The sequence below is a fragment of the Carassius auratus genome, chromosome 40, assembly GCF_003368295.1.
Source record: "Carassius auratus strain Wakin chromosome 40, ASM336829v1, whole genome shotgun sequence".
NCBI classification, from domain to species: domain Eukaryota; kingdom Metazoa; phylum Chordata; class Actinopteri; order Cypriniformes; family Cyprinidae; genus Carassius; species Carassius auratus.
Window position 1 is genome coordinate 536,013 of NC_039282.1, and position 13,266 is coordinate 549,278.

Consider the following 13,266-nt stretch of genomic DNA (forward strand, 5'->3'; position numbering starts at 1 on the left):
ATAAGCAGTTTGTGTGTGTGTGTGTGTGTGTGTGTGTGTGTGTGTGTGTGTGTGTGTGTGTGTGTGTGTGAACTGTGATTGATGACTTTGAATGGTTTAGCCCCTGCGTACCTAACTAGCCTTCTACCACGTTACAACCCATCATGCACCCTAAGGTCACAAAACGCTGGACTTTTGGTCGTTCCTAGGATAGCAAAGTCCACTAAAGGAGGTAGAGCTTTCTCACATTTGGCTCCCAAACTCTGGAATAGCCTTCCTGATAATGTTCGGGGTTCAGACACACTCTCTCTGTTTAAATCTAGATTAAAAACACATCTCTTTCACCAAGCATTCGAATAATGTATCTTTTTAATTGTGAGTGTAGTTGCATCTGATCAAACGTGCATTTTTATTCATTAGCTTGGGTTAAACTAATTAATTTTACTTTGTTGGATCAGCAGCTATGTTAATGATGTCTCTATTTGTTTCTCTGTTTTGCTGATTTACACAAGCTCCAGTCTGGATCCAGAACACCTGAGAAGAGATGATGCTGACCCTCAGAGGACCACAGATGATGCTGACCCTGAATCAACAACAGAACCAACTAATATTGCTACAAGTGTGAATGCATCATATAATAATTATTAATTATTAATAATATTAATAATGTTCATCATCTGGCTGACTATGTCTTGTATTCATTTTTCTGAAAAATCCTGTCATATGCACATAAACTGACAGTCACCATGTACCATGTAGCTGTATGTCCAACAGTGATATGAAATATCAATATATTTATAAAATCTCTACTGCTAATATATGTTAGTCAGTGGTCTGTTTTAATACAGAGAGAATAGTTATTTTAATTAAAAACGATAACATGATCAAATGATCTCAAAATAAATGAATTGTAATGAGCTTTTCGTATCAGGTCATTTCACCGTTCACAGCCACAAACTGACATTTAGGAAAATGATGTGGTGATTTTTGCTACTGTTATGATCATAACATCATAAGAGCAGATACTTTTATTTCAGTTTACCTTTGTTTTCTTTCTTTTTCTTCTGTTTCTTTGTAGATTTCCGTTCAATCTCAGCATAGGTGAGTTCAGAAGGTGCACTTACACTGTCTACAATGAGGAAAAAACACTTGGTTTAACTTGATTTGCTCTGCAGATATCACAGTGATAAAAAGATGGCTTTCATTTACAATTTCTTGACAAATAAACTACTGTGCTTATCATGATGATATAATTAAAAGATGTTATTATTTACCATTGCTTATGTCAATATCAACAGTTACATCAAGAGAATCATAAATATGAACAGTTCCTGTAATGAATTAATTACATTAATTGATTTCTAATCACACACAGATACACGTGCATATTATATATATATATATATATATATATATATATATATATATATATATATATATATATATATAACTATATACCTGTTCAATAGCTTGGTAACACAAATTGCTAATCAGCCAATCACATGGCAGCAGCTCAATGCATTTAGTCATCTAGATGTGGTGAAGACGATCTGCTGCAGTTCAAACCGAGCATCAGAATGAGGAAGAAAGGGGACTTAAGAGACTTTGAACGTGGAGTGGTTGTTGGTGACAGACGGGCTGGTCTGAGTATTGCAAAAACTGCTGATCTACTCAGATATTCACACACAACCTTCTCTAGGGTTTACAGAGAATGATCCAAAAAAGAGAAAATATCCAGTGAGCAGCAGTCCTGTGGGCGAAAATGTCTTGTTGATGTCAGAGGTCAGAGGAGAATGGCAGACTGGTTAGAGATTATAGAAAGAGTAAGTAACTCAAATAACCACTCGTTACAACCAAGGTATGCAGAATAACATTTCTGAACAATCGAATGCTGGAACAGATCAGTTACAACAGCAGAAGACCACACCGGGTGCCGCTCCTGTCAGCTAAGAACAGGAAACGGAATACAAACCCGATTCCAAAACAGTTGGGACACTGTACAAATTTTGAATAAAAACAGAATGCTATGATGTGGAAGTTTCAAGTTTCAATATTTTATTCAGAATACAACATAGATTACATATCAAATGTTTAAACTGAGAAAATTTATCATTTTAAGAGAAAAATAAGTTGATTTTTTTATTTCATGGCATCAACATGGCAATCAAGTTGGGACAAGGTCATGTTTACCACTGTGTGTCATCCCCTCTTCTTTATAACAGTCTGCAAACGTCTGGGGACTGAGGAGACAAGTTGCTAAAGTTTAGGAATAGGAATATTGTCCCATTCTTGTCTAATACAGGCTTCTAGTTGCTCAACTGTCTTAGGTCTTCGTTGTCACATCTTTCTCTTTATGATGCACCACATGTTTTCTATGGTGAAAGATCTGGACTGCAAGCTGGTCATTTCAGTACCCGGATCCTTCTTCTACACAGCCATGATGTTGTAATTGATGCAGTATGTGGTCTGGCATTGTCATGATGGAAAATGCAAGGTCTTCCCTGAAAGAGACGACGTCTGGATGGGAGCATATGTTGTTCTAGAGCTTGGATATACCTTTCAGCATTGATGGTGCTAATCTTTCCAGATGTGTAAGCTGCTCATGACACACACACTCATGCAGCCCCATACCATCAGAGATGCTTCTGAACTGAGCGCTGATAACAACTTGGGTTGTCCTTGTCCTCTGTAGTCCTGATGACATGTCGTCCCAGTTTTCCAAAAAGAACTTCACATTTTGATTCGTCTGACCACAGAACAGTTTTCCACTTTGCCACAGTTCATTTTAAATAAGCCTTGGTCCAGAGAAAACACCTGTGCTTCTGGATCATGTTTAGATATTGCTTCTTTTTTGACCTATAGAGTTTTAGCCGGCAACGGCAAATGGCACAGTGGATTGTGTTCACCAACAGTGTTTTCTGGAAATATTCCTGAGCCCATGTTGTGATTTCCATTACAGTAGAATTCCTTTATATGATGCAGTGCTGTCTAAGAACCGAAGATCACGGGCATCCAGTATAGTTTTCTGTCCTTGACCCTTACACACAGAGATTTTTCCAGATTCTCTGAATCTTTGGATGGTATTATGCACTGTAGATGATGATAACTTCAAACTCTTTTCAATTATTCTCTGAGAAACTCCTTTCTGATATTGCTCCACAATTTTTTGCCGCAGCATTTGGGGAATTGGTGATCCTCTGCCCATCTTGACTTCTGAGAAACACTGCCACTCTGAGAGGCTCTTTTTGTACCCAATCATGTACGCATTTTTCTCGCGCTAATCGAAACACATTAGGCTACATGACGTCTCATTTACCGAACAAAGCTCGAGCCCGTGTAAAATTATATAAATTCCGATTGGGTCCCATCGGGTTCGGGCAAAGATCTTGAGCTCTATTTTCTATACTCGATTCTCAATTCAAGGCAATGAATATAGATTTAATACAAATACTATATATATAAAAAAGAACAATGGAAATAAGTTTACAATTGGTTAATTAATAAAAAGAAATTAAGAGCCACAAACCTGTATATTAAACTCTTTTATTTAGGTACACTTGGGTACATTAAAACAGAATCCATCTCTAATTTTCAAATGCACACAATTTATGTTAAATAAATACAAGTTTGATGCAAGATGAAAAATGCTTTGTTCTTGTCCACAACACTATCGTCATCGTCTTGCTTACGAAATCTAAAATGCTTTCATACCTCCGACTTTTTATGTGAAGGTTTCATCGACGTCGACAAAGCACCTGAAACCCTTAAAGCCAGTGGTTCTCAACCTTTTTTTCCAGCGGGCCGCATTATGGTCCAAGTACAAGTCTCGCGGGCCGCACGCACATTACATCACCAATACAAACCAACCTGATTTATAATATTATAGCCTAAATATTATGATATCTAATCTATTAGATTCATTGAAATAAAAAAATAAAAAATTCTACTACCTGATTCTGTCAGGAGCTGAACAATTTTGTGAAATTCGGCTCGATATAGTAACAGCACACTGAAGTTGCGATTGTAAAGCCTGTGTTATATTTTCCGGATGAGCAATCCTGCCGCAGACACGGCCAGCGCTGACGCGGACTTCTTCCATTTATACTTCCGAAAGCGTACGCTAATGGTCCTCTTTGCAACAAACATGTGAACAAACAGTTGCCCAGAATCATTGCACATCGCTGTCTTTATATTCTTTATTGACGGATTGCACAGGTTTGATTGGCAATGGGCTTCTTCACACTGCCATAACATGTGCAATTGTGCTTTTGACTACTACTGACCACTACTACTACTAGTACTGATCACGCGCACCTGTCCACGCGGTCTTCTGCTCAGAGACATTGCAGAAAATGTGCGTTCACAAATGTAGCCTATGTTGATCCAAATATGGAAAGCACTTTTGAATTTAATAATATGAGGTTCTCTCCAGAGATGTTTTGCCACATTTCTTCAATTAACGATGATTGCTGCGTATGGTGTTTCCATTTGCTTGAACTTCTGCAAGTGAGTTGCATAAGTTTTGTGTGTGTGTGTGTTCAGCATATGGTGGGCCTCATTTGAATTTGTTACGGGCCGCGGGTTGAGAACCACTGCTTTAAACTCAATGAATGAATGACAGGTTCGTTGGTAACATCGCACACAGCAAAATCTCCAGTGTTACTTTAACACTCTGAAAGTGGACTCATATAAACACTAAAGCAGTGTTAAAAGTAACACTGAAGCAGAGTTGAAGTTTATGAGATAATTAAGAAGTTAATTGAGTTATGAATGACCATTATTGAAGACACCTGATGTTAACAAGCAGAATCACCAAACGAGAAAATCACAATTTGTGTGTCACCATTATAGTATTCAGTGTTTGCTTTAGTTGGGATCTTGACCCTTGAGTTATTTATTTTGGACTTTATGTGGCTGTGGTGACTGAATTATATCATACAAACAGACCACAGCAAAGGCTATCATGTGTGCTATTGATTGTGGTTTGAACTAATTGTCATGGAGTAACTTGAATGCCTGAGTTCAGGTTTCTTTACTGTATACATGAATTAAGTGAATAAAGTAAGCAATCCAGGATTTTTGGTATAATATGACATGTTTTTAAAAGTTAGTTCTAAACAAATAAATAAAAATCTTTAGTTTAGACACATAGACATCAAAAATCAGCGTGAGCATCACAACAATGGTGACCATCAAAAAAGCATGTTGTAGCCAATAAAAAATATCATCCTTGGCTCCCATCATGCATTGCGGCATGGATAAATTATGATCTGAACTGTCTTTTCAGCTTTTTATTCTAACTATATTTCATTTTTGCTGTTTTTATGTGAATTTTTAGTATCTAGTTTTGTGATGTTCAGAGTAGATCTGTTTATCTGAAAATGCTGTTTGTCACCATTGTTGAGATTCATACGCTGATTCTTGTTATCTTTGTGTGCCTAAAATCAAAAATTTTAATTAAAAAAAAAATCAGAATCACTTGCAAAAGATGCCTACAAAACAGCCACTATAGAGAATACAGACTCTTTCATTGTGGAATCAAAGCTATTACAGTCATTAATGGAAGTTTTACTTTGAGAAAATAGTTTAAATGAGTTCAGTAATTCAGGTCAAACAATGATTACATTAAAACATAATTATCACCACCAGATGACTTTTGCTCTTGGCTTGCCAAACACATTTTAAAAGTAAAAAGTCACAAGCCAAGATCCCAACTAAAGCAAACACTGACCACTATAATGGTGACACACAAATTGTGATTTTCTTGTTTGGTGATTCTGCTTGTTAACATCAGGTTAACTTAATCTTAATCTTACGTTCAATGTCTGCGGAAATAAATGTGGAAAAAATCGATTCATGGCCTTTGAGAATCGATTTTGAATCGACCACATTTTAAAAAACGATTAATCGAAAAATTTATATTTTTTTTACCCAACCCTAATATATATACAGTAGGTGGCCAGCCTATCTGGGCCTTACCGCCGCACGTACCGCCGCGGTAACTGTAATTCAGTCGCGTGTTGAAATCATTCATGAAACTACCACCAGTTGGCACAAAGGGATGGATTGCGAAATTAATGTTATTATAAAATGAGATAGCAGTAAGTAAAACAACAATAACAATATGATATAACATTGTAACATTTTAAAAAAAGATTTTTTTTTTTTACAATTTGGTAATTTTTTAAATGTAGGATAGTCTTAGACTACAGTCTACTTAACAAAAATTAAAAGAAGACCTTCACACAAAGGATCATATGTATGCTATTTTTATTAAACAGCAAATAAATATAAGGCCTATGTATGTATGTGTATATATATATATATATATATATATATATATATATATATATTTACAACCTACATCTAGATACAGGTTAACATCTGATGGCATTTCTTTTGGGCTTTTGAGTTACAACAAATATGTTTTAGAAACACACGGTTATAACAGCCAGAGAAAAGACTAAGACAGAAATCAAGGGTCAAGAGCCCAACTAAAGCAAACACTGATCTCTAACATGGTTACTTCAAATGAAACAATAAATCAACATCTAAACCTTAGTTCATTCTCAATAAGATCTTCTGTAGACGTCTGACAGAAATAAAGTCAGTCTGGTTATTAATAAGTGGAGCTGGTGATGCTGTTTGTGGGGTTGTTTAATCAGATCTTGTGTAGTTTAAGAATAGCCCTAGACTCGTTTCTCTCTCTCTCTCTCTCTCTGTCTCTCTCTCTCTCTAACAGCATTAGCTCAGTGAAATACGTCTTCCTTCCATTAGAATGAATGTTTTCCTGCCTTGCTAAATGTTGGTCTCATGATCAATAAGTTGTATTGTCCTCAATCTGATTCAGTAAAGTCAAACCGCAGACAGTGAAGCCTCGGAGACCCGCGCGCTGTGAGGCGGGAACAGAGGACTCCGCTTGGTCTTAAAGCCTTCCGCAAACATCCACGATCACAAATAGCAATGATTTTCGTAAAATAATGATTAATTATTAATTGATGATTTGTTATTATCATTATGGTTTTGTGAAAATAATGGGCTGCGAGAAAATTATGAATACAAAGAGTAGCCTAGTGCTGCTGAGTGCAGGCATGTTTCAGCCCAGTGACACACCGTTCCTCAGAGCCAAAACACAGACCGAATTCTGTTCAGCTGGAGGGGGTTGGGTTTTGGGTAGTTATTCATGGCTTGTGGGGGTCGAGATAAATGTGTGAATTGCTCTTTCATATGGACAGTGTCTTATGAGGCTTTCACTTGCTGAACCGGTTTATATAGGACTGTTGTTTTGGTTATATTCATAGTACTTCTAATGTATGTGAGACACCACGATATTATGTTAATTAAAAAATTATACATTCATTATCATGTAAAATTTAAGTGATGAGACGGCGCCTCCCTGTCATTAATGCACATTAATAATTTTTGCACAAACACTTGATTATGAGCGTCGTGGTTTTCACCTGCTCCCAGAGCACTCCATTACGAGTACAATTCATGCCAACAGCCATATAACTGCATATTCAGCAAGAATTCATGTTAAACATTTAGCTTGATCAGAAGGTTACAATGACTGTAAGAGTCGAGCGGGATGTTAAGAGTTAGTCTGTTTCTTTTACTGATTATTTTCAGGTTAAAGCATGATTTAAACAGATTCACACTCAATCACTTTTGCAATAATGCGTTCAAACAAATGTAATCTTACAGTGCTACATTATCAGCATGCTATCTGATTTTGAAATCTTGAAGAAGTTTATCGATCTGTTTAGATAAAATAACTGACAAAGATGTTATTTTCATCACAAACAAAATTTCCACAGCAGAAAGCAGCAATTAAAGATGTAATGCTTACAATGTTATTAGTTTGGCATGTGATATAGGGAAAAAGTTTACACATAGCTTAAGCCACTTTGAAACTCTCCTGTTATTTTTTTTAATTATTATTATTATTTTATATGCTATGTTATGAACATAACATTTCAAACATACTGAAATACTTTATTCACAGAGTGAAGGCGGAGCGTGTTTCTGGTATCAGTTCGCGCGGAGGGGAAGTTGTTGCTTCTCACAGACTCTGCTGCGAGTGAGAGAGATGTTTCACCTGATGAAACGAAGACGACCGCAGCAGTACAAGCACAGCACATCCGCCAAAAATCAACCTGCAGCAATGCTTGTTGATCGACTCGCCAAGCTTTACTTTTGTAGGTCGCATGGCAGTAAATAATTTGATAATATGACCATGCAGTCAATACAGATATTTAATAAAAACGTTAAAACAAGCAGGGCTGTAAAATAAAACAATAAAAAACGCACGCCAGGTCTACACCAGACACAAGTGGAACGATCCAACAAAAGACAGCAGAACCCAGTGATGGACACTATCCCCATCAGTGAATTGATGCTCGTTCTGTTTATGATGAAATGTACTGATACTGTATTCAGATGATTTGACACTATAGTGTGATGTCATCAAGTTTAGACACACTTTTCGCTGTGGGGCACAGATGACAACTTCCGCGTCCGGTGTAGACACACAGAAAGTTCCTGCTCTATTTACAAACAAGTGGCATAACGAGATGGAAATATAAACTAGAAAATATATTAACAGGTCCTTTGTCCCTGACTCACTGCAGAGCTGCCAGTTTTAATCTGTTAATCTGAACAGCTTTTAAAGCTGAGTGGATGGTTAAATGCATGATGGGCTAGTATTAAAAAAAAATAAAAATAAAATAAAAATAAAAATAAAGGTCTTTCCAGCATTTAGGTATAACAGTACTGTTTTTTTTTAAATCATCTTGTTGCAGTTATAAATTTGACTGCTAGATGAATGATAAAGAACTATATTAAAACTTGTTTTGTAAAATTTCTTCGTCATTTGAATATTGATTTAAAAATGGATTTAAATCATAAATCAGGTTTTTTTAAAAAAAAATAATAATAAATTGAATTTTTGTTTTAGGCCATATGATATTACCCTTAAAAGCAATAAAGAAGGTTCCCTTTAAAATTACTAAAGCTTTTTTTTTCATCGTGTGAATGTTGTTGATTATAATGAGAGAACTTGAGTTTAATTGTGAGGACGTTTTATTAATTCTTTAGAGTTTCAAAGATTTAATCGTGCCGGTTTAATTTTATTTGTTTATTGTTTGAGGCAAATTAGGCCTAAATAATGGGAACGAAATTATACAGTGCTTCACATTTAAACATGCAACAATTTCTTAATCAGTTTACAGACAAATGTCTTTTTCCCAATAAGTTATGTCAAAATAAAGGACAGGTAACGAATAACAAAAATGCATGTTGTTTTATTAAAGGAAAAAAATATATTTATATTTAAAATATAAATTAAAATATAGGCATGATATATTAAAATATTGACATTACATATTAATCCATGTAGCCTACCCCCCTAAAATAGGCTACCACTTTTAATGCTCCGATGCAAAGTAAACCACAATTTCTTTTGAATAATATAACACATAATTAATATAATATAAATAATACTGCACACCTTTTATATGTGTCAAATCTAAAATATGGTTTAATACCATGTAGCTTAGAAAATATAAGCACAGACTCAGGCACAGGCTTGATATTTATCCTGCTTGAATTTGTTCTAAGAAATGCACATTACTTCATAAATACCAAACTTTCATCTGTGAATATTAAATATTAAATATATTAAATATTTAAACTATAGTGTTTTTCTTTCATTTTCCGTGACTGAAGCAGTCAAATGTAACACGTCAGTGAGGCAAAACTGACGTCTATTTGCGAAAATGTGCTTTGATGCGCTTGTTTGATAACTTGTGGTTAAAGCGTCACTCAGTGGTCAAAAGCTGCAAATGCACTTTATACCGCAGCCGCACGTAAAAGAGGCGTTTTCGATGTCTACTTAGTGTGTGTGTATATATATATATATATATATATATATATATATATATATATATATATATATATATATATATATATATATATATATATATATACACACACACACTTTAGAAAAGTAAAACATTATTTAATTGTCAGATCCATCCTGTCAGTTTGAAGTTACCCGTAAGTGTCTTCCATCTCAGCCTGTAAAGGTTTAGGGGTACACAGCAAAATCCCCAGTGTTAATTTAACACTCTGAGTGCGGACTCATATAAACACTGAAGCAGTGTTAAAAGTAACACTGAAGCAGAGTTGAAGTTAATGAGATAATTAAGAAGTTAATTGAGTTATGATTAAGCATTATTGAAGACACCTGATGTTAACAAGCAGAATCACCAAACGAGAAAATCACAATTTGTGTATCACCATTATAGTGTTCAGTGTTTGCTTTAGCTGGGATCTTGGCTTGTAACTTTTTACTTTTAAAGTTTGTTTGTCAAACCAAGAGCAAAATTCATCGCGTGTTGATGATTATGTTTTAATGTAATCGTTGTTTGACATGAATCACTGAACTCATTTACAGTCTTTTCTCAAAGTAAAACTTCCATTATTGATTGTCACAGCTTTGATTCCACAATGAACAAATCTGTATTTTCTATACATTTTGTAGGTCTCTCTTGCAAGTGATTCTGATTTTTTTTTTTATTAAAGAATTGTAATTTTAGGCACACACAGATAACAATAATCAACGTATGAATCTCAACAACGGTGACAAACAACATATTCAGATAAACAGACCAACTCTGAACATCACAAAACTAGATACAAAAAATGAACATAAAAACAGCAAAAATAAAATATAGTTAGAATAAAAAGTTAAAAAGACAGTTCAGCTCATAATTTATTCATGCCGCAATGCATGATGGGAGCCATGGATTAGTTTTTATTGGCTACAACATGCTTTTTTGATGGTCACCGTTGTTGTGATGCTCACGCTGATTCCTGATGTCTTTGTGTCCAAACAAAAGATTACTTTTTTACGCAGAACTAACTATTAAAAACATGTCATACTATGTCAGAAATTCTGGGTTGCTTACTTTTCTTTTCCACTTAATTTATGTATGCAGTAAAGAAACTTAAACTCAGGCATTCAGGTCACTCTATAACAAATAGCTCAAATCACAATCAATGGCACACATGATTGCCTTTGCTGTGGTCTGTCTGTATGATATAATTCAGTCACCACAGCCACATAAAATCTAAAGATAACAACTGAAGGGTCAAGATCCCAACTAAAGCAAACACTGACCACTATAATGGTGACACACAAATTGTGATTTTCTCGTTTGGTGATTCTGCTTGTTAACATCAGGTGTCTTCAATAATGGTCAATCATAACTCAATTAACTTCTTAATTATCTCATTAACTTCAACTCTGCTTCAGTGTTACTTTTAACACTGCTTTAGTGTTTATATGAGTCCACACTCAAGAGTGTTAAATTAACACTGGGGATTTTGCTGTGTATAGATTTATGGGTAGAGGGTAAAGACTGACCAGACAGCAGTGTCTTGTCTCGCACTTCTCTCTGGTTCTGCTCTGATGTCTGACTGAGGCTCTGCTGTTGACTGACAGTAGAGGGAGATCTTCCACCTACACAAACATAAAATGTCTTTATTGGCATCTGTGGATCCAGGAATAACTTCTAACTTCAAAAGGAACCTTTTCAATAGAAAAAAAGCTCTTCATGGTGGAAAATTTACATTTACATTTAATCATTTAGCAGACGCTTTTATCCAAAGCTACTTACAAATGAGAACAATAGAAGCAGTCAGGTCAACAAGAGAACAACAACAGTATACAAGTGCCATGACAAGTCTCAGTTAGTCTAGTATAGAACGCATAGCCAGGTTTTTTTTTTGGTTATGGTAATGGTAATGGATGGTTATTTATATTTTATAAATGTTCTTCAGTTCTGCAAAAAAGAAAAAAAAAGGAATCCCTGTGATAACCCAATTTGTTAATTTATTTTGTATAGTGCGGTTGAAAACTGAAAAGCAGAAGAGTATGTCAGGCTGTTGTGGGATAGAAGCTCACAAGCATTAGAAACAGAGCTAGCATTTGCAAATGTGTCATGAAAAATGAATCTAACCTTTGTTGTTTCTGTAGCGCCACATTAGGACCAAGAAGACAATGATCAAAAAAGTGATAGTCAGTCCTGCAGTCACTCCAATTATCATGGGTTTATAAGACCTTGAGTCTGCGGAAGCTGAGATATATTTTTACATTTAGATTAGTGCTGTAAAGTCTACAGAAATATTTCAATAGTGTTTATAGCTCTTACTCTTATCCCTGAACACTATAATGGTGACACACAAATTGTGATTTTCTCGTTTGGTGATTCTGCTTGTTAACATCAGGTGTCTTCAATAATGCTTAATCATAACTTAATTAACTTCTTAATTATCTCATTAACTTCAACTCTGCTTCAGTGTTACTTTTAACACTGCTTTAGTGTTTATATGAGTCCACACTCAGAGTGTTAAATTAACACTGGGGATTTTGCTGTGTACTCACTAGTGAATGCCTCTATGACAGGTAGCAGAAATAGAGATTAAGGTTTATAAAGTTGTAAATAAGAATATTTTTAATACATATATGCATTGCGTCACTTCAGAAGGCCTTTATAAACCCCCTGGAGCTGTGTGGACTTCTTTTATAATGGATGGGTCCTATTATTTTACTTTAAATGTTGGGTTGCCATCCACTCACATTATAAAGCATGGATTAGCTGGACATTACTAAATACAACTACGATTGTATTTGTCTGAAAGGAAAATGCCATATACACCTACTGAAGGATGGCTTGAGGGTGAGTAAATCATGGGGTAATTTTCATTTTTGGGTGAACTATCACTGTAAGAGCATAGTATAAGCACATTGGGATATCACTAGTGTTTGATAAACTGGCAACGTTTCGGAGCAGTAGGTCACTAATCCTTGTATCTATGCTCAGATGACTGGACCAACTAGTCATAAAGTTTAGTCCAATAAAAAAACCATTGCTGAGATGCATCATGACAAACCTTTCGCGAGACTTTGTTTGAAGAGAGAGGCAAATTGGTTTAAAGCAGACATAACACACACAGCTTCAGTCAATTTAATGTTAACCTTAAGTACCTATAGAGTAGTACTGCATCCTTCGTAATAATGTTTTGTTTTATTAGACTTATAAAAGATGGATATAACGGTACCGCTTCTGAAAAGAGTCGAGCTCCTGGAGGCGTGTCGTGGGCGGAGCTAAAGAGTCAATCACGCAAAGCTTTTGTGTAGCATTGGTCTGCAAGCTGTGACATCGAAATAAATAAAACAGGAACGTAAACTTTATTTACCTAAATTAACTATGGCTAAAAATC

The 13,266-nt window shown here is 35.3% G+C and overlaps 1 long non-coding RNA gene across 1 annotated transcript; it reads right to left on the minus strand.

The window, feature by feature from the left end:
* Positions 1 to 1,063: 1,063 nt before the first annotated feature.
* On the minus strand, positions 1,064 to 12,099 carry LOC113058972 (uncharacterized). The gene is made up of 3 exons (XR_003278040.1): positions 12,003 to 12,099; positions 11,408 to 11,503; positions 1,064 to 1,108 (listed from the first exon to the last, which is right to left on the minus strand). It is a non-coding gene; the product is annotated as an uncharacterized LOC113058972 (long non-coding RNA).
* Between the last annotated feature and the right edge of the window lie 1,167 nt (positions 12,100 to 13,266).